This window comes from Triticum dicoccoides, chromosome 2A (assembly GCF_002162155.2).
Source record: "Triticum dicoccoides isolate Atlit2015 ecotype Zavitan chromosome 2A, WEW_v2.0, whole genome shotgun sequence".
Classification (NCBI taxonomy): Eukaryota; Viridiplantae; Streptophyta; class Magnoliopsida; order Poales; family Poaceae; genus Triticum; species Triticum dicoccoides.
The window spans coordinates 72,724,564-72,750,912 of NC_041382.1; the positions used below are offsets into that span (position 1 = coordinate 72,724,564).

The 26,349-nt window shown below is 48.2% G+C and overlaps 1 non-coding gene and 1 pseudogene across 1 annotated transcript; one reads left to right on the plus strand and one right to left on the minus strand.

Annotated features, from left to right (window-relative positions):
* LOC119358991 overlaps nucleotides 1–26,349 on the minus strand; it is a 51,647-nt pseudogene that overhangs the window by 13,003 nt on the left and 12,295 nt on the right.
* TRNAP-UGG lies at nucleotides 17,670–17,743 on the plus strand. Its single transcript has one exon. It is a non-coding gene; the product is annotated as a tRNA-Pro (tRNA).

Below are 26,349 nucleotides of genomic sequence, written 5' to 3' on the forward strand. Positions count from 1 at the left end.
AACAAAGTAGAGGACGTCTAACTTGTTTTTGCAGGGCATGTTGTGATGTGATATGGTCAAGACATGATGCTGATTTTTATTGTATGAGATGATCATGTTTTGTAACCGAGTTATCGGCAACTGGCAGGAGCCATATGGTTGTCGCTTTATTGTATGCAATGCAATCGCTATGTAATGCTTTACTTTATCACTAAGCGGTAGCGATAGTCGTGGAAGCACAAGCTTGGCGAGACGACAATGATGCTACAATAGAGATCAAGGTGTCACGCCGGTGACGATGGTGATCACGACGGTGCTTCGGAGATGGAGATCACAAGCACTAGATGATGATGGCCATATCATATCACTTTTATTGATTGCATGTGATGTTTATCTTTTATGCATCTTATCTTGCTTTGATTGATGGTAGCATTATAAGATGATCTCTCACTAAATTATCAAGAAGTGTTCTCCCTGAGTATGCACCGTTGCGAAAGTTCTTCATGCTGAGACACCACGTGATGATCGGGTGTGATAGGCTCTACGTTCAAATACAACGGGTGCAAAACAGTTGCACACGCGGAATACTCAGGTTAAACTTGACGAGCCAAGCATATACAGATATGGCCTCGGAACACGGAGACCGAAAGGTCGAGCGTGAATCATATAGTAGATATGATCAACATAGTAATGTTCACCAATGAAACTACTCCATCTCACGTGATGATCGGACATGGTTTAGTTGATTTGGATCACGTAATCACTTAGAGGATTAGAGGGATGTCTATCTAAGTGGGAGTTCTTTAAGTAAATTAACTGAACTTAAATTTATCATAAAACTTAGTACCTGATAAGTATCTTGCTTGTTTATGCTTGTTTGTCGATAGATGGCTCGTGCTGTTGTTCCGTTGAAGTTTAATGTGTTCCTTGAGAAAGCAAAGTTGAAAGATGATGGTAGCAATTACACGGACTGGGTTCGTAACTTGAGGATTATCCTCATTGCTGCACAGAAGAATTACGTCCTGGAAGCACCGCTGGGTGCCAGGCCTGCTGCAGGAGCAACGCCGGATGTTGTGAACGTCTGGCAGAGCAAAGCTGATGACTTCTCGATAGTTCAGTGTGCCATGCTTTACGGCTTAGAATCGGGACTTCAACGACGTTTTGAACTTCATGGAGCATATGAGATGTTCCAGGAGTTGAAGTTAATATTTCAAGCAAATGCCCGGATTGAGAGATATGAAGTCTCCAATAAGTTCTATAGCTGCAAGATGGAGGAGAACAGTTCTGTCAGTGAGCATATACTCAAAATGTCTGGGAATAATAATCACTTGATTCAACTGGGAGTTAATCTTCCAGATGATTGCGTCATTGACAGAATTCTCCAATCACTGCCACCAAGCTACAAGAGCTTCATGTTGAACTATAATATGCAAGGGATGAATAAGACTATTCCCGAGCTCTTCGCAATGCTAAAAGCTGCGGAGGTAGAAATCAAGAAGGAGCATCAAGTGTTGATGGTCAACAAGACCACTAGTTTCAAGAAAAAGGGCAAAGGGAAGAAGAAGGGAAACTTCAAAAAGAACGGCAAGCAAGTTGCTGCTCAAGAGAAGAAACCCAAACCTGGACCTAAGCCTGAAACTGAGTGCTTCTATTGCAAGCAGACTGGTCACTGGAAGCGGAACTGCCCCAAGTATTTGGCGGATAAGAAGGATGGCAAGGTGAACAAAGGTATATGTGATATACATGTTATTGATGTGTACCTTACTAATGCTCGCAGTAGCACCTGGGTATTTGATACTGGTTCTGTTGCTAATATTTGCAACTCGAAACAGGGACTACGGATTAAGCGAAGATTGGCTAAGGACGAGGTGACGATGCGCGTGGGAAACGGTTCCAAAGTCGATGTGATCGCGGTCGGCACACTACCTCTGCATGACTAACTTGGGATGATTCCAGAGGAGGCAAAATAAACTTTCTCGAATTCACGGCGGCAACTGAAGGAAATATGCCCTTGAGGCAATAATTATTTATTTCCTTATATCATGATAAATGTTTATTATTCATGCTAGAATTGTATTAACCGGAAACATAATACATGTGTGAATACATAGACAAACATAGTGTCACTAGTATGCCTCTACTTGACTAGCTCGTTAATCAAAGATGGTTATGTTTCCTAACCATGAACAATGAGTTATTATTTGATTAACGAGATCACATCATTAAGTGAATGATCTGATTGACATGACCCATTCCATTAGCTTAGCACCCGATCGTTTAGTATGTTGCTATTGCTTTCTTCATGACTTATACATGTTCCTATGACTATGAGATTATGCAACTCCCGTTTGCCGGAGGAACACTTTGTGTGCTACCAAATGTCACAACGTAACTGGGTGATTATAAAGGAGCTCTACAGGTGTATCCAAAGGTACATGTTGGGTTGGCGTATTTCGAGATTAGGATTTGTCACTCCGATTGTCGGAGAGGTATCTCTAGGCCCTCTCGGTAATGCACATCACTTAAGCCTTGCAAGCATTGCAACTAATGAGTTAGTTGCAGGATGATGTATTACAGAACGAGTAAAGAGACTTGTCGGTAATGAGATTGAACTAGGTATTGGAATACCGACGATCGAATCTCAGGCAAGTAACATACCGATGACAAAGGGAACAACATATGTTGTTATGCGGTCTGACCGATAAAGATCTTGGTAGAATATGTAGGAGCCAATATGAGCATCCAGGTTCCGCTATTGGTTATTGACCGGAGACATGTATCGGTCATGTCTACATTGTTCTCGAACCCGTAGGGTCCGCACGCTTAAGGTTACGATGACAGTTATATTATGAGTTTATGCATTTTGATGTACCGAAGTTTTTTCAGAGTCCCGGATGTGATTACGGACATGACGAGGAGTCTCAAAATGGTCGAGACATAAAGATTGATATATTGGAAGCCTATGTTTGGATATCGGAAGTGTTCCGGGTGAAATCGGAATTTTACCGGAGTACTGGGAGGTTACCGGAACCCCCCCCCCCCGGGAGCTATATGGGCCTTAATGGGCCATAGTGGATGAAGAGGAGAGGCATCTAGGGCTTGGGCCACGCGCCCCTCCCCCCTAGTCCGAATAGGACAAGGAGAGAGGGGGCCGGCGCGCTCCTCCTTCTCTCTCTCTCTTTTCCACCTCATGAATCCTATTCCAACTAGGATTGGGGGAGAAGTCCTACTCCTGGAGGGAGTAGGACTCCTCCTGGCGCGCCCCTCATGGCCGGCTGGCCTCCCCCCTTTAGTCCTTTATATACGGAGGCAGGGGCACCCCAGAGAAACACAAGTTGATCCACGTGATCATAATCTTAGCCGTGTGCGGTGCCCCCTTCCACCATAGTCCTCGATAATATTGTAGTGGAGTTTAGGCAAAGCCCTGCTGCAGTAGTACATCAAGATCGTCACCACGCCGTCGTGCTGACGGAACTCTTCCCCGACACTTTGCTGGATTAGAGTCCGGGGATCGTCATCGAGCTGAACGTGTGCTAAAACTCGGAGGTGCCATAGTTTCGGTGCTTGATCGGTCGGGCCGTGAAGACGTACGACTACATCAACCAAACGCTTCCGTTGTCGATCTACTAGGTATGTAGATCACACTCTCTCCTCTCGTTGCTATGCATCACCATGATCTTGCGTGTGCGTAGGAATTTTTTTGAAATTACTACGTTCCCCAACAGCAACTTGCATCGATTGCACGTGAACCATAGGAAGTCACTTCTTTCATCCAGACAGATACTTCATGAACGAGGCATGAAAAAAATGCTTACACAAGTTTCCAATGCTAGCTAGATGTTCAACACGAATCATGGAGGAGACAAAATGCTGCTGATGGACTCAAGAACAACTCATCGGAATTTCCATATCACTGAACTTCCACCATCATGTGAACACGGTGATAGCATTGGTCAGACCAAAGATGTAATGGTGTATGCTCGAGGGATCAACCACGAGTAAGACAACATTACGAACATCGTTCGTTCTGATTTGACTTGACGATAGCCCATACTCAAGTCAAGGTTTTGACAAGGCAATAGATCCAACAACTGATCACGAGGACCAATCAATGGAGATATCATCTTTCTTCATCACACACACACACACAAAAAAGATATCCCTTAACATGAACTAAGTCAGACAGGCTTTATCTTCCAACTCTCCAAGTTGTTGTTTAGCTCAACAAACTAGCTCAGGGATATCCAACATAGATTCTTGGAGAAGGGGTGATTTATAAGAAAACCCATTTAATCACGAACTCAACATCCGGTCAGGTGACAACCAGGTAATACTTTCGAGAAGATCTTCAGAAAATCACGAACCACCGATATGTTACTAAGCTCGAGAACAATCTTGCTTTTCAGGGCAAGACGATATGATCAACTAAGCAAGGATAGACACAGTCCCAACTCTTGATCGAAGAGTGCACCAGGAAAATGGACTAGGTAGCACGATCAATCTTAGAATGATGATTCAATAACCAACACGCTAAGAATGAGAATATTGTCCATTAACTACCAAGCAACAAGGTTGCTAGGAGTACCGATTTCACACATCACAGTTCACTTGTCGGCATTCCAGTTATGGCAACACGGGACCGAGGAATGAATGATGATGGTGAGAGTATCGCTGCATCAAAAATTCATAAGAGAAGGTGCAATTCTCATGACGTTCCTGACATAAAAGTGGGTAATACTTCAGGGTAGAACAGAATCAAAGCTTGATTGCATTTGATCTGTGGAATACAACTGCTTTGACCCAATCCTAGAAATGGATGAGGTACTGAAGTTTGTTTCTCCTAGTCACTCTGAACTAGAATGGCTTGACGTACCACAAGAATAATAAGCATCGATAACACGGATGCACAATTACTCTTGACTATCAATTGATAGATGATGGTTGGAATACAAATGAAGAGGGACAACTCAAGGGAACATATATCTTTCTGAGTTGTGGATACATAGGTTAGTATGTTGATCAAGCTCAACATTTCTCCCGGATAACCCATGCAGAAAGGTAGAACTCGCAGATTCACAATGTAGAATGGAGAACTCATTAAGAGCACTCTGGTTGTGATCTTTTGATTCAAACAAATTTCTGCCAAGGATGATTCATGGTATTTGGAAGAATGATATACCACGGACCTCGAAGACTATCACAAAGATTACTAATATCCTAAAGGTACGAGCAACACTATCAACACGAGGTAAGTAGAGTGGATCTTGGGTCAAGAACCCAGGAGTAGAATACCTACTACTAAATGGCATCGCGGAATGCTTTCGAGAATGGTGGCCAGAATCATCACACTGGGGATACAAAGCATTGCTAGATTACTAGGTGACTCCCTAAAACACCTACGGTCATAATAATAGCTCCAACATATATGTCGAGACAATAAATTACCTCAACGCACCAGTTAGTGTGCTTATTCTGACCATAAAGGACATCGGGAACGGAAAGAAAGGATTGCAAATGCATCAGATTATCTAGAAACCTAGGATGACTCGGCCAGCATAACGGCTGTAAATTCTCAAAAGATTTGAGACATCCTGCAAAATGGTGGCATAACCACTCAACAACACAATATCAAGGTTCCGAGATCAACTGTCAACACACAGAAATAGTAGGAACTGAACTAAGAATTGAATCCATCAATCCTATAAGTCTATGGATTAGTAACACGTCATCCTGATAGATAGATTAGAAGGCCTAGTTCTTAAACCCCGTAGAAGAGAAGAGGATGACTCAGATCAGAAGGCCATAAGGTAAAGGAGTAAAAAGAGCCTTACGTTCCCTTCCACAATCAATTCCCCTACATAACTAAAGCATTTCTAGACACAACTTCGGCCGGTTTGGCCTGGTAATCCTACAGGCAGTCATGCTCTGATACCAAAACTGTCAGGACCCCGATTCCAAGTCACATTGATCTAGCCGGTAACACCTCATAACACTTTGCGGCCTCACGCACGGTATTCCCACGGGTGTCGCCTTATCATGGCCCGGGACCGTTTGCGCCTTTTGGCTCACATATATGATAGTGTCGCTAGCATCCATATGACAGAGAACCCGGGCCGACATGTCTAGTCGTGAACCCAAAGCGGCACTAACCTATGGGAACAGGCATACACGAATCACATCGAGCATGTCGGTCAGCAGCGTGTGAATCCGGGCTGTAGCACTGGCTAACAGGACTCCGGGAACCCGGGCTGTAGCAGGCTAGGCAGGACTTCGGATGTCACCGCGTGACATTTCCCCGAAGGGACAGACACAGGAACGAAGTGAAACACATGCCGGCCAGTCAAGTATTCTGAGCAGTAGTGTTGGGCTAGCAGGACTCCGGTGAACCGGGCTGTAGCGGACTACTATGGCTCATGGAAGCACTAGACTACATTTCCCCATAAGAGAGGCTACCAAGGATAAACAACTAGATTTTCGGATCCCACACATACCAAGCATTTCAATCATACACACAATATGCTCGATATGTGTAAATACAACATAGCATCACAACATAACTCTACGACTCAAACATTTATTCATTAGGCTCCGAGGAGCGAGATATTACAAACATGGGTCTCATGACCCAACAATCATAGCATACAAATCAAAGCACACACGGAAGCTTAACATGTCTGAGTACAGACATCTACAAATGAAAAAGGCTAAGAAGCCTGACTATCTACCAGATCATGCCGAGGACACAAGATCGTAGCTGAGGTATCAAGCTAAACGTCGAAGCCCACGCGGAACTACTAGCGAGACTGAAGTCTCTCTGCAAAACATAAATTAAGCAAACGTGAGTACAAAAGTACTCAGCAAGACTTACATCAGAACTAGCTACATATGCATCGGCATCAACAAAGGGATGGTGGGGTTTAACTACAGCAAGCCAGCTTTGACTCAGTAGCTAACCTAAACTACGACTGCAAGCAACTCTTTTGAGGTGGCGCACACGAGTCCACATATTCACCATATCAATACACCACTACAGATCCGCTCCCGTCTCCCTACGAGAAGGCCATCCATAGCACTCACGCTTATCTTGCGAGTTTTAGAGTATCCACTTTCACTTGTCTATGAACTATGCAAGGGGTCCAAGGTCCCATATCCGAGGAATCCGGCTATTCGAATAGATAATGATAACCCTACAGGGGTGTACTTCTTCACACACGCTCCCACCACTTATCACCATATACACGTCATGTATCTCGGCAACCTTCAAGCGGAAGCCTGGCGAGGGTGTCGGCCACAGCCTACCTAAACACTCAAGTCTCTAGTCCAGGTTTATCGCCTATCTAGGTTCCATCCGCAGGGAGTCCGGCCGAGGTTTCCACATACGGCCCCGAACGATGTGAACAGGGTTCCCGAGACACCAAACGGGCGCCCGGTACACCGTGCCATGGTGTATCTATCGCATCATAGCCCATCCCTAGGGTCAGCGCTACGCACGGCCGCCAACACATAACCTACAAACACCAGAAACTAGTTGCAACTCCTGGACAGAGTACTAGGGTGATTAAGAAGCCGAGAGGGTCAATTAAGGATCCCAATGAGTGGTAGTAGATGTTCATGGATCACAGACACAGAACTCAGTTCTTGAGGATGGTTTCAATGAGACAACCCACCATGTACTCCTGCATGGCCTCTCACTGCTACCTTTACCAAATCGTGTTCACACACTTAGCTCACACACAGTAGGACATGTTCACACACCTCCGATTCATCCCCGATGAATCAGACCTGACACAACTCTATGCAATAGCAGGCATGACAAACAAGCATGAATGAGTAGGCACATCAGGGCTCAAACAACAACTACTCATGCTAGTGGGTTTCATCTATTTACTGTGGCAATGACAGGTCATGCAGAGGAAAAGGGTTCAACTACCGCAGCATGTAACAGTTGAATCGTTATTGTCCTAATGCAGTAAAAGAGAGCAGGAGCGAGAGAGTGGGATTGTATCGGAATGAACAAGGGGTTTTTTCTTGCCTGGCACTTCTGAAGATAATATAGTTCTTCATCGGTGTCATCGATCATGTCGTCGGAAACATCATCGTCTGAGAGGGGACGGTTACCGGCAAACAGAGAAGGACACAATCGATGCAATGCAACAATATGATGCATGAATGTGACATGGCAATATGTTGTTGATTGGCCTAATTGCTAGCAATCATATTAAATGAAGTTGGTTTGAACCAAGGGTTCAAATTCAAACTCCATATGTGCTTATTTAAATGTCAATTATGAAAATTGCCCTGTACAACAACCCTAGGTTGTTCAAACATGCATGCAAATGCCATAAACAGATTCCTTGAATTTTTCTGACAATTTTTCATATATAATTTATTTCATTGTGAGTTATAGATAATTTTCTATGAATTTTAGAAGTTTTGGCTATTTTCTGGAATTAAATAAATCATTTAGATTTATTTAAAAATACAGAAAAGCATTTACTGCGTCAGCCTTGCATCATGCTGACGTCATCTGGTCAACAAACGTAGTCCAGGTCAAACCTGACCAGTGGGACCCACTGGTCAGTGACCCAGTGCTGCCTAGGGTCACAGACAGGTGGAGCCCGGTCAACGGACACGTCAGCATAGTCAAAAATGCACCTGGGGCCACTGCAATTAGCTTTACCTTAACCTATTTTAGTTAGCCGGTTAGTTAGGTGGTGGGGCCCGGCTGTCAGTGGCTTAGAGGCTTAGTTAGCGGGGTGTTTAATCCCCAAACAGTGGCTATCACCGGCGGCTAATCGCCGGCGTAACCAGGACGAGGCGGCGTTACCCGCCCGGCCAACTCCGGCGACGGGAGCAAGCGGGGCTGGTCTCGTTGGAACGGCCGCGATGCGACGCGTCCAACGGCGGTGGTTGCAGGGCCTGGGGCGGCCGGAGACGACGACGAGGAGCTCGGCCGCGGCGGCCGGTGTTCGGGTGTGCGCGGGAGTGCGGCTGCGCTGTGTAAACAGGCGGGGCGAAGCACTGGAGATGCTCTACGCGATGCAGCGAGCTCGGTGGACACGCGCCCGGGACCAAATGGTTACCGGAGCATCGGCGGCGACGAGCGCAGGCGGCGGCGAGCGCAGGCGGCGGCGGAGTTCGGTCATCGGCGAAACAGCGACTACCGCGTGCAACCGAGAAAACGGAGAGGGGAAGGAGGAGCAGCAGCTCACGGCGGTTGCAGTAGGCGTCGAAGCGGGCTCGGGGAAGGCCGGAGCTGAGCGGGGCGGCGAGGCGAATCTCCGGCGGCTGAGGAGGGGAAAAGCGACGGGGGTGGCGCTTCGGGGCCCTTCCGGTAGCTTGGCTCGGTGAGGAGGTAGGGAACGAGGTGGCGGAGCTCGGGGATAGCTCGGGGCGGCTCGAGGAACACGGTGGACGCGGTGACCGCAAGCGGCGCGACGGTCTCGCTCGGCCGTGCGCGTGAGAGAGAGCAGAGGAGGGGGAGGGGTCTAGAGCGAGAGAGGAGAGACGCAGGGGGTCGAGGGCGTCTTCATGGCGCGTTCAGAAGAGCCGGAGCGTTGCGGTGCAAGCAGGAGCTGGCGCGCACGTGACGAGCACGCGCCCTGTCTACTAGCACGGGGAGGAAGACGACAGAGGGGGCTGCGGTGGTGGGCTGGGCCGGTGAAGCTGGGCCGGCAACAGGTAGGTGGGCCGAGGTAAGTCCAGGTAACTCTCTCTCTCTGTTTCTGTTTTTTTGTTCTGTTTGTTTTTAGTTTATCTTTGCCACTGCTTTTAAAATTCAAAACAGTTTCAAAAACAGTGTCAATTATCCTCTAATAATTTCATGTTGCAAAATGGACTTTTCCAAATGCACATAAAATATATCAGAGGTATTTGGAGATATATCATATATATATATTTGGGTATATTTCCAAATTCAAATAGGATAGTGATTTAAATTCAGTGCCCAAAATATTCCACAAAACTGTTCCCTATTTTTGGTTTGATCTCAAAGCCTTGCCAAAAATTAACAAACATTTATGAAGGCATTTTGGAAACAATGAATGCAATTTAAAGGGTTCTTGCCCTTCTTTTAAATTGATTTCTGAGGCTTTCACTTTCCTCATTTCAAGGTTCTTGAAATTAACAGGATGCATGACGCTCACTGATGCAACTATCTCCAAACAATTCTAGGGCTGTGACATCCAATTCGAATCACTATACCCCTCAAGTACCATCGGGTACTCAGAATAGTGAATCTCGTAGTTCATAGTACCTTGCAAATAGCGCATCACTCGCTCAACAGCATGCCAATGCACATCTCCCGGATTGGAAACAAACCGGCTCAGTTTGAGATGTCAGGACAAGTAGCACAGGCTAGGTACCTCAGTGAACCAACCACTTGAGAATATCTCAATTGATCTACAGCCGTGCCTTCGAACTTTCGAATCCGCACGCTAGGATCATATGGTGTCGCAGAAGGTTTGCAGTCCGAATATACAAAACGACTCAAGATCTTCTCAACATAGCGGGGTTGCAAAAGTGTAATTCCACCCTCAGTATTTCTCAGTAGCTTGATGTTCAAGATAACATCAGCCACACCCAGGTCTTTCATCTCAAAGTTATGAGATAGAAAAGCCTTGACCTCCTCAATGACTTTGAGGTGGGTCCCAAATATCAGTATGTCATCGACATACAGACACAGTATAACTCCTTCTCCCCAACCATAGCAATAGTATACACATTTGCCAGCTTCGTTAAGAACAAAGCCAGCAGATGTCAAAGTTGTATTAAACTTCTCATGCCATTGCTTAGGCGCTTGTTTCAGGCCATACAAAGATTTCACTAGCTTACACACCTCTCTTTCCTGACCATTTACTACAAAGCCATCCGGCTGTTGCATGTAAATTTCCTCGTCTAGCTCTCTGTTAAGGAAAGTCGTCTTAGCGTCCATCTGATGAACGAGAAGACCATGCGAGGCAGCCAGCGAGTAGCACTCGAATGGTTGTCAGTCTAGCCACAGGTGAGTAAGTATCGAAGAAATCCTCTTCTTCTTTCTGGGTATAACCCTTGACCACAAGCCTAGCCTTGTACTTCTCAACAGTACCATTGGGCCTAAGCTTCCTCTTGAACACCCACTTGCATCCCAATGGTTGGCAACCATAAGGACGGTCAGTGATCTCCCATGTCCCGTTAGCCATGATGGAATCCATCTCGCTACGGACAGCATCCTTCCAGTAGTCAGCATGCGGAGATGCATAAGCTTCTGAAATGGAACTGGGAGTGTCATCATCCACGAGGTACACGAGGAAATCATCACCAAAAGACTTTGCAGTCCTTTGCCTCTTGCTCCTGACAGGAGCTTCCTCGTCATCCTCCATGGAACTTTCCTCACTTTTGTTTTCATAGTATTCCATCGGAATGACAGGTTCAGGAGTCTCATCAGATTCCAGTCTAGAAGTGCTTTGCATATCTCTCATGGGGAAAATATCCTCAAAGAATGTAGCATCCTTAGACTCTATAATTGTACCAACCTTCTGGTCAGGTACCTCGGATTTGACAACTAGAAATCTATAGCCAACGCTTTCTTAGCATAGCCCAAATTAACGTAGTCTGCGGTCTTCGGACCAAGCTTACACTTTTTGGGGATCGACACATTGACTTTCGCCAAACAGCCCCAAGTGCGCAAGTAAGAGAGTGTAGTTCTTTTCTTTTCCCATTGCTCATAGGGAGTAGTCTCATTATCCTTTGAGGGAACTGTATTTAGGACATGACATGATGTCAATATAGCCTCCCCCACCATGCCTTGGATAAACCCGATGTATCTAACATGGCGTTAGCCAGATCAGTTAGAGTATGGTTTTTCCGTTCGGCAACCCCGTTTGACTGGGGTGAATAGGGAGGCGTCCTCTCATGAATAATACCATGTTCCACACAGAATAAATCAAACTCACTAGAAAAGTACTCTCCACCACGATCAGACTGGACTTGTTTTATTTTCTTCTCAAGTTGGTTCTCAACTTTAGCCTTATAGATTTTAAAGTAGTGTAGAGCCTCATGCTTTATATTTAACAAATACACATAACAGAATCTAGTGTAATCATCAATCAAAGTCATGAAGTATTTCTTTCCACCTTTAGTTAACACACCATTCATCTCACAGAGATCTGAATGTATGAGCTCTAGTGGTGCCAGGTGTCTCTCCTTCACAGGCGTGTGAGGCTTACAAGGTTGCTTTGCTTGCACACACGCATGGCACTTAGAGCCCTTGGATAAAGTGAAACTCGGGATTAGATTCATCTTAGCTAGCCGCGTCATACAACCGAAATTTGTGTGACAAAGATGTGAATGCCAAACCTCACATTCGTTCACATTGGAATGAATTTGATTCACGACTTTATTACAGAAATCCTCCAGGGAAAGGTGGAACAAACCACCACAATCATATCCTTCTCCAACAAATATTCCATTACGAGATACGACTACTTTGTTAGATTCAAATACTAACTTAAACCCTTCTTTACATAGAAGGGAGCCACTAACGAGATTCTTCTTGATGGCGGGGACATGCTGCATGTTCTTTAGTTGCACGATCTTTCCTGAAGTAAACTTCAGATCTACCGTGCCAACACCATGAACAAAAGCATGCGAGCCGTTCCCCATCAGGACGGAACAATCTTGTGTGACCTGGTAAGAAGAAAACAAAGACAGATCAGCACACACATGAATATTGGCCCAGTGTTAACCCACCAATCGGTGGACTGACAAACTGGAAGTACGGTAAACAGATTACCATACCCATATGCCCCATCATTGTTGCTCAAAGTGACATTGACAGACTTGGTGTCCTGTCCTGACTTCTTATACTTGTTTGGGCACTTGTTGGCCCAATGTTCAACCGAACCACAAGTAAAGCAGCCCTCATCCTTCTTGTTCTTCTTGAAGGTCTTCTTACCCTTCTTTTTAAAGGTAGTATTCTGCTAGACAGAGTTCTTTCCCTTGAACTTGTGGGAGTTCTTCTGCACCATATTAGCGCTAGAAGAACCCTCTGGCCCTTTCACGTGTGAGTCCTTTCTCTCGAGTTCTGCTCAACACTTAGATGACCAATGACATCCTCAACAGACAATTCACGTCTCAAGTGCTTGAGACAAGTAGCAAAGTTCCTCCATCCAGGAGGGAGTTTTGCAATAATGCAACCTGCGACAAACTTGTCCGGTAACTCACACTTCAGGAGCTCCAGCTCCTTAGCGATGCATTGTATCTCATAGGCCTGGTCTAGTACAGAACAGTTATCAACCATTTTGTAATCATGGAACTGCTCCATAGCATACAACTCGCTTCCAGCATCAGTTGCACCGAATTTAGCTTCGAGCGCATCCCACAAATTCTTGGCAACACACATATGGAGATATGCGTCTAGAAGCTTGTCTCCGATCACAGTAAGAACGGCTCCCAGAAAGATGGTGGTTGCCTCCCTAAATGCATTCTCCTGTTCAGGAGCAATCGCTACCGTGGGAGACACACCACTAACCCAGAATATGTTCATTCCTGTGAGCCACAAGGTGGTCCTCGTCTGCCAACGCTTAAAATGCGTTCTAGTAAACTTTTCCGGTTTTAGAGTAGTGGCGAACCCATGAGTCGAAAAGTGCCTAAAATAAGGTTTTCGGATTGTTGGAAATATTAGCACTTTCTCGATCAATCTAATCGTTGAGTAGACAGTAAACATGGCAAATACGTTATGCATCTCATACCGATACCTAAGCATGTGAGCACGTATAGTACATAGAACCGAACCATCTATGGACAGCATATATACGGCTAGCACATGAATGAGCAAATAGGGGATGAACGAGTTAAACCCTCCGGTTGGCCAGGCCAATGCAGCGACGATAGCAGCAGCCTCGCCATCAGCCAAGGCCTTCTTCTTGGCGACTTCGTCGTCAGCCATGGAGTCGATGTAGAAGAAGTAGTGGAAGCAGAGGTGGACAAAGAAAGGGACGGATCGGGAGCAGTCGCGTCGAGACGCTCCCCAAAAACCTTATTACCATTCTCCCGAGTAGGATCTCGATCGACAGGGTTCCGGAGGCACCTGCTCTCCTGACCAACCGTGCACATGGTCGTCGGTATGGGATCGCCAGAGACAGCTCAGTGAGAGGAACAGTAGATGACGGCTAGGGTTGTACGATAGGGAGTGAGTGAACTGATTTAGGGTTCACTCCACTAGCCAGTGCCTTCTTATATAGGCCTTCGAGTAGATGGGCATGGGCTCAGGCCCATGACCGAGTCCATGAACAGCCCACGGTCCAACGTCTCGGACAGTGGCACTTCCGTACGCGACTCGTATTAATACGAGATTAATTAACCATTCTTGACCGGCAAAAATAAGCTTCAGCTAGGATCATTCCCGCAACCCGCGGCGCGCGCACGCGCGTCGTGACGAGGCGAGGCAAGGTGAGTGGCGGAGGAGGAGGAGCGTGCATGTACAACTCCTATTCCCAAGCTCCCAATAGCAAGTGATGGAGCAACCCTTATAAAGAGGTCTCACTCTTCTTACTGTAGCACTATGGTACTAAGCTTTCCATACTTCCCACCACTTGCCATACACATGCATGGGCCTTAGAGATTAACCTGTCTTATATGAGCCTAAGCCCATCCATAATCCAACAGGTATTGAATAATCGGAACTCAGAAGGATAGCGTAGACAAATAAATGTGTGCTTCAATTAACATCTATGTTGGGGAATGTAGCAGAATTTAAAATTTTCTATGCATCACCAAGATCAATCTATGGAGTCATCTAGCAACGAGGGAGAGGGGAGTGCGTCTACATACCCTTGTAGATCGCGCGCGGAAATGTTCAAGAGAACGGGGTTGATGGAGTCGTACTCATCGTGATCCAAATCACCGATGACCTAGCGCCGAACGGATGGCACCTCCGCGTTCAACACACGTACGGTTGGGAAGACGTCTCCTCCAACTTGATCCAGCAAGGGGGAAGGAGAGGTTGATGAAGATCTAGCAGCACAACGGCATGGTGCTGGAAGCAACAGTGATCTCGGCAGGGCTTCGCCAAGCACAGGGAGAGGGAGAGGCCAAGGGCTGGGGTGCGGCTGCCCTCCCTCCCCCCCACTATATATAGGGTCCCCAGGGGGGCGCCGGCCCTAGGAGATCCAATCTCCAAGGGGGGCGGCCGCCAAGGGGGTCGCTTTCCCCCCAAGCCAAGTGGGGCGCCCCCACCCCTAGGGTTTCCAACCCTAGGCGCAGGGGGAGGCCCAAGGGGGGCGCACCAGCCCACTAGGGGCTGGTTCCCCTCCCACTTAAGCCCATGGGGCCCTCCGGGATAGGTGGCCCCACCCGGTGGACCCCCGAGACCCTTTCGGTGGTCTCGGTACAATACCGAGTACCCCTGAAACTTTCCCGATGGCCGAAACTTGACTTCCTATATATAAATCTTCACCTCCGGACCATTCCGGAACTCCTCGTGACGTCCGAGATCTCATCCGAGACTCCGAACAACTTTCAGGTTACCATATACTAATATCTCAATGACCCTAGCGTCACCGAACCTTAAGTGTGTAGACCCTACGGGTTCGGGAGACACGCAGACATGACCGAGACGACTCTCCGGTCAATAACCAATAGCTGGATCTGGATACCCATGTTGGCTCCCACATGCTCCTCGATGATCTCATCAGATGAACCACGATGTCGAGGATTCAATCAATCCGTATACAATTCCCTTTGTCAATCGGTACATTACTTGCCCGAGACTCGATCGTCGGTATCCCAATACCTCGTTCAATCTCGTTACCGGCAAGTCACTTTACTTGTACTGTAATGCATGATCCCGTGATCAACCACTTGGTCACATTGAGCTCATTATGATGATGCATTACCGAGTGGGCCCAGAGATACCTCTCCATCATACGGAGTGACAAATCCCAGTCTCGATTCGTGCCAACCCAACAGACACTTTCGGAGATACCTGTAGTGTACCTTTATAGTCACCCAGTTACGTTGTGATGTTTGGCACACCCAAAGCACTCCTACGGTATCCGGGAGTTGCACAATCTCATGGTCTAAGGAAATGATACTTGACATTCGGAAAAGCTATAGCAAACGAACTACACGATCTTTGAGCTATGCTTAGGATTGGGTCTTGTCCATCACATCATTCTCCTAATGATGTGATCCCGTTATCAATGACATCCAATGTCCATAGTCAGGAAACCATGATTATCTTCTGATCAACGAGCTAGTCAACTAGAGGCTCACTAGGGACGTGTTGTGGTCTATGTATTCACACATGTATTACGATTTCCGGATAACACAATTATAGCATGAACAATAGACAATTATCATGAACAAAGAAATATAATAATAACCATTTTATTATTGCCTCTAGGGCATATTTCCAACAGTCTCCCACTTGCACTAGAGTCAATAGTCTAGTTACATTGTGATGAATCGAGCACCCATGCGGTTCTGGTGTTGATCATGTTTTGCTCTAGGGAGAGGTTTAGTCAACGGATCTGCCACATTCAGGTCCGTATGTACTTTACAAATATCTATGTCTCCATTTTGAACACTTTCACGAATGGAGTTGAAGCGACGCTTGATATGCCTGGTCTTCCTGTGAAACCTGGGCTCCTTGGCAAGGGCAATAGCTCCAGTGTTGTCACATAAGAGAGTCATCGGGCCCGACGCATTGGGTATGACTCCTAGGTCGGTAATGAACTCTTTCACCCAGATTGCCTCTTGTGCTGCCTCCGAGGCTGCCATGTACTCCGCTTCACATGTAGATCCCGCAACAACGCTTTGCTTGCAACTGCACCAGCTTACTGCCACACCATTCAAAATATACACGTATCCGGTTTATGACTTAGAGTCATCCAGATCTGTGTCGAAGCTAGCATCGACGTAACCCTTTACGACGAGCTCTTCATCACCTCCATAAACGAGAAACATATCCTTAGTCCTTTTCAGGTACTTCAGGATATTCTTGACCGCTGTCCGGTGTTCCATGCCGGGATTATTTTGGTACCTTCCTACCAAACTTACGGCAAGGTTTACATCAGGTCTGGTACACAGCATAGCATACATGATAGACCCAATGGCCGAGGCATAGGGGACGACACTCATCTTTTCTCTATCTTCTGTTGTGGTCGGGCATTGAGCCGTGCTCAATCTCGTACCTTGCAATACAGGCAAGAACCCCTTCTTTGACTGATCCATTTTGAACTTCTTCAATATCTTGTCAAGGTACGTACTCTGTGAAAGACCAATGAGGCGTCTCGATCTATCTCTATAGATCTTGATGCCTAATATATAAGCAGCTTCTCCAAGATCCTTCATTGAAAAACACTTGTTCAAGTAGGCCTTTATGCTTTCCAAGAATTCTATATCATTTCCCATCAACAGTATGTCAACCACATACAATATGAGAAATGCTATAGAGCTCCCACTCACTTTCTTGTAAAATTAGGCTTCTCCATAAGTCTGCGTAAACCCACCAGCCTATCCAATACCCTACACCATGACCTTAGATGTTCGTACCCCATGATATTCAATGACACCCGTCCATGTGTTTATTCTATTCTATTCTATTCTTCAGGTATTCCTTTGAATAACTCATCTTTTCAGGTAAGACAATTTGAAGATCTTCTTAGTCAGCCTATACAATGGCATTGTACAACAATTTAATTTGGAAAAGGGATGTAGCGCAGCTTGGTAGCGCGTTTGTTTTGGGTACAAAATGTCACAGGTTCAAATCCTGTCATCCCTACCTATTACTTATTTCTTCTTTATAGGCAGTAGCAACGAGATCAATTAAAGTAAAGTGGGTATAACTTGAATGAAGTAACGTTGCACTATGACTCAATCCAGTTGGAAGAATAAGCTTATATATCCCAATCCATCGGGTCTAAGTCCCCTTCCAATCAGATTCATAAACACCTAACATAACAACAGCCCTGAAATGAACCATATCGAGCACAGGTCTCACTCTACAAGTCAAGTTCGATGAGCTCTTAGCGGACCTGTGCCTACTATCTACTAAGTGTGTGCTAGGGAAAGAAAGCAAGCTGAGGATTGAGGAATAAAAGCTCGAAGACAAAGAGAACTTCTCCGGGTACTCAAGATATTGTGTTTGGAGAGGTGTAGATTGTAGATTCCAGCCGAGAAGACCAGGAAATTGGTTACGACGACGTCGAGTTGGCGGAGGAGGAAGACTCGGCATGAAGGCCAGAAAATGGTGTGGAATGTAGTGGTAATAGTACGCGCCCCGCTCCGAAACAAAGAAAAAGGTGCGTGCCGCACTCACGAGGGACTGCCAGTGAGATACTGGAGGAAGGTGGGGATGACAGGACGATCACAATGTCTGGCAATCTCGTCATATATTTGATCCCGCCGAGATAGAGGCTGCTTTGTATGCCAGTGTGTAGGAAGGAGAGTTGGAAGATATACCTAGATCCCCCAATAGAGAAAAGAGCGAGAAGGTTACTCAAAGAAACTTTCAAAAAGTGGACCCAACAAGCAAAGCAACGGATTGGGCTGCACTGCCTTTCGGCGTTTTAGTTAGGCGCATCCTCTTGCGGGATGAAAATCTGCCATAGCACGCTCCGCGCCTTTGAAGGAACATTTGCTCGACGATGGTCCGGGTGGTCCACAGGGTTCATAACTACCCCTCTTACTACGGGGCGAGATTTGGGTAATTTGTTTTGTAGAAGGACTCACTTGACCAACGCTTGGGCACAGGCTTACCTGGTTGACCGCCCACATTCATTCATTGTTCGTTCTATTGTGGAATCGAACCACAGAGCTAGCGCAATTGGGACTTAGAGTCCCATGCGTGAAACTAAAGAGGATTTTCAGTCCTCTGCTCTACCAGCCAGAACCTAGGAGGACACTTCACACCCGATTTGACACAGCTAGACTGGAAACACTGGAGAAGAGCCTTTAGAGGATCAAGAGTGATTCCTCAAAAAAACAAATGGGATTTTGAGGGAGGGCTGAACGCGATGTACTGAAGGGTTCGCTTTCACTGATCGGTGCCAGTCTTTCCTGCTGTGAATTTCCCAGGTCGGGAGGGGCCCTTTCCTTCTACCTTACTGAACCCATTCACCAGATGTTGCTTTCCTGGAAGGGAGATCGGTCTCCTCGATCGTTCCCTCAAGTGATCGGTCACTCCTCGTCAACCTTGTTGAGACATTTCCTCCAACTGTGATCCGAAATCCGGATTGGAAAATAGCATATCACGATCAGTGGCACAGGGCACTGGTTGACTTCAGGTACCCTTTTCATCCACTCCTTCATCCGCTGATTGTCGCTGTCGATGCCCAGCTATTTAGTTTGGAAAGTGTTACAACACAAGATAACTCATCCAACAATTCTTCAACTACAGGTGTCGGTGTCAAAACCGGCGGATCTCGGGTAGGGGGTCCGCGTCTAGGCTGGATGGTAACAGGAGGCAAGGAACATGATGTTTTACCCAGGTTCGGGCCCTCTTGATGGAGGTAAAACCATACGTCCTGCTTGATTAATATTGATGATATGGGTAGTACAAGAGTAGATCTACCACGAGATCAAGGAGGCTAAACCCTAGAAGCTAGCCTATGGTATGATTGTTGTATGATGAAGTTGTCCTATGGACTAAAACCCTCCAGTTTATATAGACACCGGAGGGGGTTAGGGTTACACAATGTCGGTTACAATGGTAGGAGATCTTGAATATCCGCATCGCCAAGCTTGCCTTCCACGCCAAGGAAAGTCCCATCCGGACACGGGACGAAGTCTTCAATCTCATATCTTCACAGTCCTGGAGTCCGGCTGAAGGTATAGTCCGGCTACCCGAACACCCCCTAATCCAGGACTCCCTCAGTAGCCCCTGAACCAGGCTTCAACGACGACGAGTCTGGCGCGTAGATTGTCTTCGGCATTGCAAGGCGGGTTCCTCCTCCAAATTCTTCATAAAAGTTTGTAAACACCAAGAGTAGTGTCCGGCTCTGCAAAATAAGTTTCCACGTATTGCCACAGAGAGAATAATATTAACACAAATCTAATCCGCTGATGTATTCCGTAGCATGACATCACACTACGGCCAAGCCTTTATTCGAATCGTTTTCACTTCTCCACCTCAGCGTGTTTTGCGAGGCGGTTTCCTTGGCACGTCTTGTCAAAGCAGAGATCGTGTCCCCTTTATTTACGGGATTCTCGTCAATAGGATGTGGGTAACCCAACCGCGCCATTTATCACGGTGCTTGGGACGCAAGCGAGTTTTACTAGGCTAGTGAGGACGCATAGTCGCATCCGCCCATATAAGGGGATAAGGATCCACTTTTTACCTACGCCTTCTTCCTCCTTTGCCTATCCATCTTCTGCGCACCCGAGCTCCAGCGCCCAAGCCCGCACTTCCTACCTCAACCTTCTCCAACAATGTCCGGAGCGGGAGGCAAGTGGATGGTCTCCTCCGTCACGGAGGGCCATGTCAAAAAGCTAAGGAAGGCCGGATACTTGTCCAAAGACATCACGCACCGGCTTCCTGAGGAGGGGCAGCTTCTCCCCACCCCAAGGCCCCATGAGAGGGTAGTATTTCTTCCCCACTTCCTCCGCGGACTGGGTTTTCCTCTCCACCCATTTGTCCGCGGGCTCATGTTCTACTATGGCATAGATTTCCATGATCTGGCCCCGAACTTCATCCTCAATATCTCGGCGTTTATCGTCGTGTGCGAGGCTTTCCTCTGCATCCGCCCCCATTTAGGCCTCTGGCTCAAGACCTTCAACGTCAAGCCAAAGGTGGTGCGCGGCAACCAGGCGGAGTGTGGAGGTGCCATGGTGGGAAAAATAGCCAACATCCTATGGCTCGAGGGCTCCTTTGTGGAGACCTTGAAGGGATGGCAGTCAGGGTGGTTTTACATCACCGAGCCACGCAATCCGAAGTGGATCGTAGCCCCTGAATTCCAATCCGGACCCCCTATGCGGCTCACGTCCTGGAAGGAGACAGGCTTGTCGCGGGGCGACAAAGAAGAGGTGACCGGATTGCAAAAATGCATCCAGTCCCTGGTGAACAAGCAGCTCAAGCTTGTCAACATAGTCCAGGTCATGCTCGTCCGCCGGATCCTTCCGTGTCAAGAACGGGACTTCAATTTGCGGGAGTTTAACCTGGCGCAGCACCGAACTCTGAGCAGGCTCTTCGACACGATGTACGAAGATGTCTGGAAGGGGCTAACCAAAGGCGCCGAGGCTCCCGCATCCGCCTCCGAAGACCGCGGATTCAGCTCGCAGCGTCCTGCTTTGACAGGATTGGCAGGCGAAGTCCGGACTGATTAACTGTCCGGCTCCCTTGCCCGAAGACCCAGCCCCTGCTCTCCTAGTGAAGCTGCTGGTTCCGACACCTTATGTGGTGCCGGAGAAGAAGGCCAAGAAGAAGAAGGCCACGGGGACTCGAAAGAGTTCCCGGCATATGGTGGTGTCGGACTCGTCGTCCGACGAGTCCAAGACGCACTCCTCCCGTGAAGACAAGGAGGAGGAAGAATAAACCTCTTCCCCTCCAGCGGGGGGACGAAAGAAGAGGAAGGCCGCCCCAGTAGGGGAGGCCGAAGGGTCCACGAAGAGGAAAACCCCTCGCCGGACTACGCCCCCGACGCCGACGAGGACGAAGAGGAGTGGCCGGACAGGGCCAAGCATCCGGCGAAATCGTAAGTGTTCGGATACCAGAGTCACTCATGATATTCCTTTTGTTGCACAGCTTTCCCTAATGTCGAATATAATCATGCAGCCCGCCCAAGGACGGGCTCGACGAGTCGTCGAGCGGCTCCCTGGATTCATCGGACGTGAATTAAGTTCCGCCCGCTGCCTCCCCCTGTGCTGCGGATTACGCCAAAGTGGCGTCGCAACAAGCTCCGGGGCAAGAGGAGGTGGTCCAGGAGGAGCCGCGAGGCGACCTCCCAGACTCCAGGAGTAAAGGGGACAAGACCCCCCAGGGCTCCAAGTCCGGCTTTAAGCCGGACACCGCGCTGGAAGCATCAACGGTTCCGGACCGCGGCAGGCGAACTCCTGCCAAGAGGAGCAAGCCTATTGAGCTGGCATCCTCCATCCAACCGGAGGTGCCGTACAATCTGCTGGAGGTGCTTAAGGGCGCCTCCATCGACGAGGAGCACCGTACCATCATGAGTACGGTGGTCCAGAAGGTTCGGTCCGCCAAAAGCGGACTGACTGAAGTTTGTGCTAGCCTTCTAACAGGCTTCGAGGTAAGTAAAAATATGTAAAAATATTACCGCATAGACAGTAGCCCCTGATGCTCTGTTTGGCGTTTGGAAAGAAAAGCCGAATAGAGGATCTATTAAATATCGCAGGAGTCTAACTAAAAAGGAGTCAATATACGTATGCAGGCTTCGCCGCTGGCCACCGCCGCACTGACTGCGGAGGTGGGTGCCCTGAAGCAGGGCCTCGAGCGGACCGAGCAAGAGCTCGGCCTTGCCAAACGGCAGCTCGAGGAGAAAGAAGGTAAGAGATACCTTATAGAAAAAATGCCTATAAGAAGACGCAATTGCAAAAAATGACAGGAGTATACTGCTTATTGTAGGGGCCACAACTGAGGTGGCGACCCTCAAGCAGGCGCTGTCCGAGGCCGAGAACAAAGCGGCCATGGAGCGCACCGAGCGGGAGAAGTTTGAGGCACAGGTCGGCGAGGTGCAGTGAGAGCTTCAGGCTCTCACGAAAAAACATGAGAGTTTGGAGCTAGACTCGAAGACACAAGCGTCCGAGCTTGCTGCGGCCCTTAAAACTGCCAAATCTGCCAAGGCCGAAGCCCAGAAGGCCCTCCAGGAATTGGATGCGGTGAAAAAGATAGTGGCGGGTAAGGAATTCTCTATGCAAAGCAGACATATAAAAGTAAACTACTTGTTACTTACCCGAATCCGGAGCTCTCCAGGGGCATTCGCAGATCTTCCTCGCAGCGTATCTGATGCCGCCGCATTCTACCGAGCCGAGGAAGGCAGCTCGACGAAGAAGGTGTTCTGGTCTCAGTATGCTGAGGCCGGACACCCTGTGCCCTTGAGCGACCAGCTGAAGCAGCTGGTCGAGCTCCACAAGGCGGACGAATAGGCCCTGAAGGGCTACATAGTTCGGCTGTGGCCTGAAGAGGCCCTGCCTGGGAGCTACTTCGGACTGGTGCGGCGGCTGGTGGAGGCTTATCCAAGGCTCGAGGTCATCAAGCGCTCCGTCTGCATCGAAGGTGCCCGTAGGGCCGTTGCCCGTGCAAAGGTGCACTGGGGTAAGCTGGACGGTGAGAAGCTTGTGAGGGACGGGCCGCCGCCGGGGAAGGAGCATCGCAAGCCCGAGAACTATTACAAGGATGTTCTGGCTGGTGCCCGCCTTATGGCGGATGAATGTACCAAGGATGTAATTTTTGAATGAACTTGCTCGTGTTATCCTGTGCGCTGAAAACTTGTTCATATGTGCTAAGCAATGCTTGTTCAATTTAAAATATTACTTTCTGTGTAGCCGTTTATCAAAAAATTGAGAGATGGCCAGTCGTCGGCTTCTGCCCCCATGCCACTAGTGCTGGGGTGTTCGGGATAAACCTAAGCGCTCTTTTTCCCATGATTGGGTCCCTCGAGGGAGGCGATCAGCACAACGAACAAGGCAATCGGACTATAATGCTTGAACACTCTCACTTAGCCATAGAACTCTATAATTTTAAATTTCGGCGAAGCCCCTAGTATTTGGAAGACCGAGTTCGGGGCGCTATCCACGCCTTGGCCGGACAAAGCCGGTTCCTCGCTCGAAGCGGCATAAGTCTTTAAGGACTCGAAAAACCTCTCGAACAGCGACCGGTCTCTCGCTTCATCATGACAGTCAGTTTTAGCTTTCTCTACTGAGGTGCTCAGCCCAGCTCAACTGGGGCACAATCGCAGTAGTTCTCCTAGTGCTACCTTAGCCGATATAGCGGAACGTAAGGCACCAAAACATAGGAGCCGGGCAAACCCAACCATTGACCCGAATCATGATTCAGAGCCGATGCATATAGTGCTATAAGTTCGGGGTGCCGCACTTGTGAAAGTGTACGGACTTCTCACGCCATATAGATGGGTACTGAAGCCCCTGGCGTATTTTGCTGTACCACAGTGTACGGATGCGACATGTTATTAATAAACATATATAAAAAGAGGATAATGCAAAAAATAGACAAAAAGCTATGCATTGTTTATAGAAAGGCTGCTACGAAAGCGGAACGATACAAATAGTGCGATAAGCAAAAGAAATTGGACTATTTAACATGTCCCGGCCAGGGGCAGGCCACGGAATTATATTAAAAAACAGGTATACTGCTCGCAATAGAGACCACCTGGGAGTTCCATAATGCGGCGTGGCTTGTCTGCTTTCCTGGATCTTGCATCGTTTGTGCGGCAGTTGAATTGCCGAACGGGTCGTCCGAAGTATGGAGTCCTGAGAGTAAGAGAAAAAAGGGAATCCGGCAGCCCCTGGTGCGGTTTAAGCCGTTTTTCAGGCGTGCCGTGATAGTGCCCCTTCCCCTGTGCCCATGGTATTTCAAGAGCGTAGTTATGTACGCGAAGCGCTGGTTTCGCTATATAGCGAGGGCTAGGATTGGGGCCGCATTGCTACGCTAGCTCAGAACGTGCTAGGCGGTCTTGTTGTAGGGTACTCCGGGCACGCTTGACAGTGTCCGGCTTTTTGAAGGCCGAACTGGAGAACTGCCTAGAGAGGCTGCTTTGTACTTCTGCTACGAGCGCTGCCATGTGCTCCTCCGTTCGGAGGGAGCGTTCAGTGTTCCCATTGACCATGATTACTCCTCTAGGGCCTGGCATCTTGAGCTTGAGGTATGCATAGTGCGGTACCGCGTTGAATTTTGCGAATGCGGTTCGCCCGAGCAGTGCGTGATAGCCACTACGGAACGGGACTATGTCGAAGATTAACTCCTCGCTTCGGAAGTTATCCGGAGATCCGAAGACCACTTCCAGTGTAACTGAGCCTGTACAGTTGGCTTCTACACCTGGTATGACGCCTTTAAAGGTTGTTTTGGTGAGCTTGATCCTCGAGGGATCTATGCCCATTTTTCGCACTGTATCCTGGTAAAGCAGGTTCAGGCTGCTGCCCTGTCCATGAGGACTCTTGTGAGATGAAATCCGTCAATGATTGGGTCTAGAACCAGTGCGGCAAAGCCGCCGTGATGGATGCTAGTGGGGTGGTCCCTTCGATCAAAGGTGATCGGGCAGGAGGACCATGGGTTGAACTTTGGGGCGACTGGCTCCATCGCATATACGTCCCGTAATGCACGCTTCCGCTCCCTCTTGGGGATGTGGGTTGCGTATATCATGTTCACCGTCCGCACTTGCGGGGGAAATCCCTTCTGTCCACTGTTGTTCGGCGGCTTGGGCTCCTCCTCGTCGTCGCTATGCAGCCCCTTGTCTTTGTTTTCGGCTCTTAACTTGCATGCCTGCTTGAACACCCAACAATCCCTGTTGGTGTCATTGGTTGCCTTTTCAGGGGTACCATGTATCTGGCACAAGCGGTCGAGTATTCGGTCCAAACTGGACGGGCCCTGAGTATTTCTTTTGAATGGCTTTTTCCGTTGACCGGATTTGTAGCCTCGGAATCCGGCATTAACTGCCGTATCCTCGTTGCTGTCGTTGTTAACGCGGCGCTTTTGTTTGTTCCGACGCGACCTGTCACTTTTGTCCTTGGTATTCGAATTACCACGGTTCTTGGTTAAGTTGTTGCTGCGAGCTAGCCAGCTGTCTTCTCCCGCGCAAAAGCGGGTCATGAGTGTCGTGAGGGCTGCCATAGATTTCGGCTTTTCCTGTCCCAGGTGCCGGGCAAGCCACTCATCACGGATATTATGCTTGAAGGCCGCTAAGGCCTCTGCGTCCGGAAAGTCGACTATCTGGTTTTTCTTTGTTAGGAACCATGTCCAGAATTGCCTGGCCGATTCCTCTGGCTGTGAATTATGTGGCTTAGGTCATCGGCGTCCAGTGGTCGCACATAAGTGCCCTGGAAGTTATCAAGGAATGCGGCTTCCAGGTCCTCCCAAGAACCGATTGAGTCTGCTGGCAAGCTGTTGAGCTAATGCCGGGCCGGTCCCTTAAGTTTGAGTGGGAGGTATTTGATGGCATGTAGATCATCACCGCGGGCCATGTGGATATGAAGGAGATAATCCTCGATCCATACCGCAAGATCTGTTTTTCCTCAAGATGGCAACGGGGCCCCGAAACCCGCGTCCCCGCGGGTTTTTACCCTATTAGGGGACGGGGATGGGCGTCTTTTCATCCCCACGGGGCTGTTGTTGGGCACATTATACAACCCGACACGTTTCATGGGTTTGCACCCGTTTCGGTAGTCCCCGAACCCGAAACCCGGCAAAATACATTTTTT